Below are 6,536 nucleotides of genomic sequence, written 5' to 3'. Positions count from 1 at the left end.
TAATTATGGTAATCATATGACATCCTCTTTTCAGAACAAAAGAAATGGGGTTAGATTCTTATCATATATGAGATATAACCTTTGGCAGTTAGTTACAAAATATGTGAGAATCTAAAGTGTATCAAAAATATAGTTTGACATTCATTGAGCTTCTTAAGTTGGGTAACTGAGATTGCACCTGAGAATGCTTTGTAGTTCACAGACATGTAAAATAAGAATTAGCACCTTTTTCAGTAATTTTCAAAAAGAATATAGCACCTTGTTTCGAGAATCAGGTTAGTATACCGGCTATTATGAGAGCACTTTCCTTAACACTATAAAGCATTTCACATACACACTATAGAGAATGAAACTGATTACAAGTTCAGTCTATTGGGCTTCTTGATGGTACGGCCATATCTTGTTCTTGTGCCTTCATAGGGTAGTTCTTGTTCTTGAGGCACTATTTTAGGAGCTTTGCTCACATGATCATTGTTATTCATATTCACTGTTGTTTTAGTACTTTTCTCGATGGTCTTCTTTTGGAAGTGGATACCTGGGCTGTGGTGTCTGCCTGATGTATCGCCTGTTTCTTCTTAAGATGCCTCCATTTGTGTCTCTACTATGTAGGATCGAAGTGCTTGGGAATTCTCAATGACTGTGGCTTGTATTCATCTTCCAGTTATGTGGTCTTGAACTCGAACAGCTTGGCATGGTAGGAGTGTCTGTTGGTCTTTTGATCCTCGGTCATAATACAGCTTTTGTGTGTCTTGCTTCCTCTTGAAGTTCTCACCCTGACGACAATGGCTCGTGGAAAACACGTGGTCAACTGGCCAACTCGTGATAGTCTTGTTCAGGACATATTTTCCACGTTATTTCTACGTTTTCATTTCTCGTTTCCTCCCTTGGTTTTTCCGACATTGTCTGGTGGCATAATGCACGAGAATACCACGTGTTCACTTCATCGTTCTCCTATTGTTTTTTTCGGGTATTGTTTGGTGGCATTATGCATGAGAATACTACATGATTTCCACGTGTCCATTTCTCATTCTTCACCTGGTCTCATGGTGGCTTTTATGCACGAGAATACCACGTGAATTCCATGCCTGCCACTTTGAAAATTTAATTTTAGACAGCGGCTCCATCAAGTTTTTTTTGCAAGACCACATAGTAACCTTGGGGAGTCCCTCTATACATAATACTTGCTGAATGAAAAAAATAAATCGAAAACCAAAAGCAAAAAAAAAAAAAAATGTTTTCTTGATAGACTTTTTTGCCTTTGTTGCGAAAACCAAACTTGCATCCACCGCACATTCTTCCAAAAAAGCTTGCATGATATTCTGAATAATGATCGTCGGCCGTGTAAAGTGGCCGCCCGAGTGTAGTCGAGACTTCCGAACCCTTCTAACGCTGGCGGTCGGATCTGGAACCAAATTATTTGCGCCAAATTATTGTGTTAACCGCCATTTTGAAAGCTTAGAGTTCCGTCGTCTTCTCTTCCAAACCTTTTGTCTTCATCGAGTTTGTCATGATATATTTACTTTACCCAGGAAAATTCAGCTCTAAAGGTTAGTTAACATGCAGAGATCAAGCAGATCATATACGTTTTGTATAATATCATGGCTGATGCCAGAAGGGGCGTCACTTCATGTTATGAGTTGGGGGGGTGACGGGTAAATTTGCTCTGAAAAAATAATTTTTGCCCTGCAAATCACGAAAAAGAAAATGCTCACTAGCTCTGTATAATAGCCCGGAATGAACCATCAACCAGTATTATATATCGTATTATTGGTAGGAAATTATAAATTATAAATACCAGAAAATTTGCCCTGCAGAACTAGATTTTGCCCTGCAAAAAGAGGCTTTTTTAAGAGTTGGGGGGTGAACCCCCCATACCCCCCCCCCCCTTAAGTGACGCCCCTGGATGCTAGATTTTGAACTGTCTTTGCCACTGTGTGTGCGGACACAGTGTGTGTGCGCGAGCGTGTACTGAATGTACACATATAGTGTACGTAGTGTGGTATAAAGCAGTTTCATGCATGTCATCGCCTTTTGTGCACGTGATAGAAGGTAATTACGCTTTTTTCATGTTAAATCAATAATTCATATATATATAATATATATATATGAATAAAGAAAAAAAATCATATATAATATACTGAATTTCCTCAGGTCGGTTGCATCGTTACCGTTCGGGAGAAAATTGAAAAGCCAGACCCTGAAGACGTGGGAAATGATGTGGATATCACTAGAAAAACACATGAATTTTACGTGGGTTTTTAGTCCAATATCACATGAACAACTCCACCAAAGATCTTGTGTAAAACACGTGTATTTTGCACGTGGATACCTCATGGAAATCTTGCCCATCATACCACGTGGCGCGTTTGTGCAAAAAGCCGTGGCTTTCACGTGAAAAAAGGTGTGTTTTCCACGGTCCACTGGTCATGTTTTTCATGTGTTTTCCACGAGTCTTTGTTATCAGGGCATAGACTTCATGTTTCCGCCTTTCCTTTGTAGGCAGGTGAAGGGGTAGATTGCTCCTCATCTTCCTCCCGTTCAGAAGTTCTGCTGGGCTCGGCAACTTGCTATCCAGTGGTGTGGTATGTATCATTAACAATGCCATTTCTGGATCCTGGTTGCTTCTTTTTGCCTTATCGATGGTGTTTTTGACAATCTGAACGGTCCTTTCGATTAATCTATTTGACTGAGGATAGTGGGGTGAGCTTGTTATATGTTCAAACTCCCAGTTCGAAGCGAACTTTACAAATTCTTCAGAGCTGTATTGATGTTCATTGTCACTATATACTCTTTCAACAACTCCATACTCAGAAAACAAATTCTTCAATGCCTTGATCACAGCCGTGCTTGTGACATGCATGGGCATTTTTCTAATAATTGGAAACTGTGAGTAGTAGTCAGCAACAATCAGGTGGTCATTTTCTCCATAATGGAAAAGATCTGTTCCAACATATTGCCACGGTCGTGTGGGAAGTCCATGCGGGATGAGGGTTTCCTTTGTTTGTGACATTGACATTTCTTGGCATATGGAACACTGCTGGACTATCTCTTCAATGTCCTTATTGATTGGCTCGAAGTTGGCACTTTGTGATGCCTTGGTGCCCTTCGTGGATGCAGTCGAGCACAATTTTCTGCATTGATGCTGGGATTAGGACTCTGCTGCCTTTTATCACTAGCCCATCCTTGGTAGATCTTTCATTTTCTCTGGCCATCCTTGGATAATGACTTCTTTCAGTCCATGGAGGGTGCCGTTTCTCGATGTTTCCTGTCGAAGTTGGTCTAGTTTTTCGTTGCTGAATGTAACAAAGTTGATCTGCAGGTCCAGACCAATGTGTTGGTTGTCGGTTGATGGCAAACGTGACAGACCATCTGCTAATAAGAGATCTTTTCCTGCCTTGTATCGGATTGTGACATCATAGTGTTGCAGCCTCATCAACATACACTGCAGCCTGGGCGGTGCGGCTGTCAGATTCTTTAGATGAATCATTTCTAGTGGTTTATGGTCACTCCACTTGGAATGCTTTGCCATATACATACATGTGAAATCTTTCACACCCAAACACCACCGCAAGTAGTTCCCTTTCGATATTGGCATAGCGTTGCTCTGTTTCAGACAGAGACTTGGATGCATACGCAATAGGCTTGTCGTCTTGTACTACTGCAGCATCAATACCTTTTTGAGATGCATCTACTTGTATGACTGTTGGTGCACAAAATATCCTTACTGTGTTCAAATGCCTTCTCATGGGTCAGTGACCATGTAAAGTCTATACCTTTTTTTTAGGAGACTTCTAAGTGGTGCAGTTTCATCAGCCAGGTTTGGGATAAATGGCGACATATAGGTGACCATTCCCAAAAATTGTTGCAGCTCTGTGATATTTCTTGGGCTCGGCAGTGCTTTAATTGCTGATACCTTGTCTGGATCTGGGTGAGAGCCTTCCTTGCCATAAACAGTGCCAAAGAATTTCACTTGTTCCTGCTTGATCATGCATTTTGCACTGTTGAAAGTTAATCCTTGCTGCTTGGCTATCTTGAAGAGGTTATGCAGATCTATGTCGTGCACCTATTCAGTTTTTTCCAAACACAGCTACATCGTCAGCGATGCCAATGGTACCAGGGCAGTTTTCGAGGATCTGATCATTTTTTGCTGGAAAACATCATGTGACATAATCAGACCAAAAGGCATTCTGAGATATCTGTAGCGGTCAAAAGGAGTGTTGAATGTGGTGAGGAATGAACTGGTTTCATCAAGCTTGACTGACCAATAACCATTCTTTGCATCAAGTTTGCCGAAGAATCTCGAATCTGCAAGCTTGTGTGTAATTTCCTCTTGTGTGGGCGTCTTGTGGTGGCTTCTCTTTATAGCTTTATTTAAATCTTGTGGATATAAACATATGCGTAGACTGTCATCTTTCTTCATGGTGCAAACCATGCTGTTGACCCAATCTGTGGGTTCCGACACCTTTTTGATAACTCCTAATGTTCCCATCTCTTTAAGCTGGTTTTGAAGTTCTTCCTTTTTATGTATAGGAAATTTTCTTAGTACATGGACGACTGGTTTTGAACCTTCTTTCAGCACTATGTGGTATTTTCCTTGAAAATTTCCAATTCTATCAAACTGACCTGGGTATGATTTCTTTAAATCATCCATTGACTGGACGGCTATGGTTGGGTGAGAGTACATCCATGTCTCGTGAATTGTGACCATGCCTAGGGCTCTCAGGCTTGGCAGACCCAAAATGATTGGTCCAACTTTTTGGTCCAGAATGTAAAAATCTGTATTGACCCAGTGTGAGTTGTCGAATGTGCACTTTAAGTTGATTGACCCAAAATGCTTGAGTTTCAGATTGTTCACTGTAATTAAATTCTTTTGACGATTGTTGGTCAGATTGATTTTTGGCTTTCCATAAGCATCTAATGAATCTGGGCACATGATTCGAACTGCTCTCATTGGAAGCAGGTTTGCTCCAGCCCCTGTCTTGTTGCTGGGGGTCCTGTCTTTGATAGTTCGGAGAGCTTCCCTATCATCATTGTTTGACACCTCTGCTACTCTAACAGAACTTATTGTGAAAGAGTCCTCATTAGGGTCATCTTGGCTGAACTCATGCACTGCAGATGTTCTGTTAGCTTTCTTGAATTTGTCACTGTTGAAGTTCCTATGGACTTTATTTCTGGTGTATTGACTTTGGCCCGTGTTCTTACTCCGGTATGTTGTTGTTTTTTTTTGGTACTGACAGACACATTTTTTGCCAGTGGTTCATCTTGCCACATGTATTGCACCTAGCACCATATGCTGGGCAGGATTGTGGGGAGTATCTATTGTGTGCTCGCCCACATTTCTAAATATGGATTTGATACCCTTATAAAATATGTCTTACAGCATCAACATTTAAGTCCTGACTGACTGTTTTGGCTCTCATGTCTCTGGTATCTCTTATGGTTGCTTCAAAAGATCTGGCAATGTCAATGGCTTTGCTCAACCTTATGTCTTCACCTTCTATAATAAGGCTTATTTGCAAATCATTACTATGGATTCCATCCATGAATTGCTCCATGACTCTTGATTCGTGTTCTTTCTCAGTAAATTTGCATCTCTTAGCTTGAGATTCACATCTCTTTACGAACTCATCACACGATTCATTTTCTCTTAGAATAAATCTTCGTAACCGGAGTCTGTCGACATATTTATTAGTCTTTGGTTTTACCCGAGTCTGAAGAGTATCCAAAACTTTGTCAGGGTCTTTCATATCTTCTTCAGTCTGATTGCTTGCCTCTATCATTTCCTGCCCGGAAATATCGGCGTATAGAATGATATGGTTTGACAGATCTTCTCTTGGTATCTTCTTAACCTTGAAGTATATGTTACAAAGTTTTTTGAAAGTCATAAGCGCGCCATACGAATCGCTAGTTTTCCAGTTCATACTTGGCGAGTGACGACCATTTTCGGCGCCGGCCATTTTGATGACTGTTGACGTGGCAGTGCGAGTATTAAGACAGTTATGGTGCACCAAAGTTGAGCTGTGTCGGATACACAGGAGCTATGAGGCGAACTGTAAATTACTTTCGCATGCTTCTTATATACTTCAGTCTTATTTGTTTTGATTTCTTCACCGAGAGTGAATGTTTCGTGATTTGGGCGCGACGTGGCACTAGTCTCTTTGTTGGTTGGTCGCTTACCTCTCGTGTTTTTATCTCCATATTTAGGTATCTCCAGATTGTTATTAACTTTTTCCCCTCTTTGTCTATGCTTGGAGACGGAGTACAGCTGCCACCATGTTTTATATGTAAAATATGAAAAGGTAAATAAAATACGGAGCTCTGCTGAGCTACACGAGTATTTTCTGGAGGAGTGTACAACACTAATGTTTACATAGGGGTTACGTACGCATGCAAAATGTTTAGAGGGATACGTTACTAAAGTTATAATATAAATTATATAAAGCACATAATTATGAATGAGATAATTATGGTTGATCATATGACACTCAGAGCATATGGGAAGATTTATAGGACAATTACTTTACCATCACAATCTT

General features: G+C 40.6%; 1 protein-coding gene across 2 annotated transcripts in view; it reads right to left on the bottom strand.

Annotated features, from left to right (window-relative positions):
* Window positions 1-6,536, bottom strand: part of LOC119589976 (apolipoprotein D-like) — an 18,457-nt gene that overhangs the window by 3,721 nt on the left and 8,200 nt on the right. The window contains exon 1 of one of the 2 annotated variants that reach the window (XM_037938667.1): window positions 6,179-6,352. The exons of the other annotated variant lie outside the window; for it this stretch is intronic. The gene's annotated coding sequence lies outside the window, so the exon portion shown is untranslated. Of the gene's footprint in view, window positions 1-6,178; window positions 6,353-6,536 lie in introns of those variants that run through there. 2 annotated transcript variants of the gene reach the window in all.

Source organism: Penaeus monodon, chromosome 26, assembly GCF_015228065.2.
Source record: "Penaeus monodon isolate SGIC_2016 chromosome 26, NSTDA_Pmon_1, whole genome shotgun sequence".
Taxonomy (NCBI): Eukaryota; Metazoa; Arthropoda; class Malacostraca; order Decapoda; family Penaeidae; genus Penaeus; species Penaeus monodon.
Note: the sequence above shows the minus strand (reverse complement) of the source record. Positions and strands in the feature narration are given on the sequence as shown.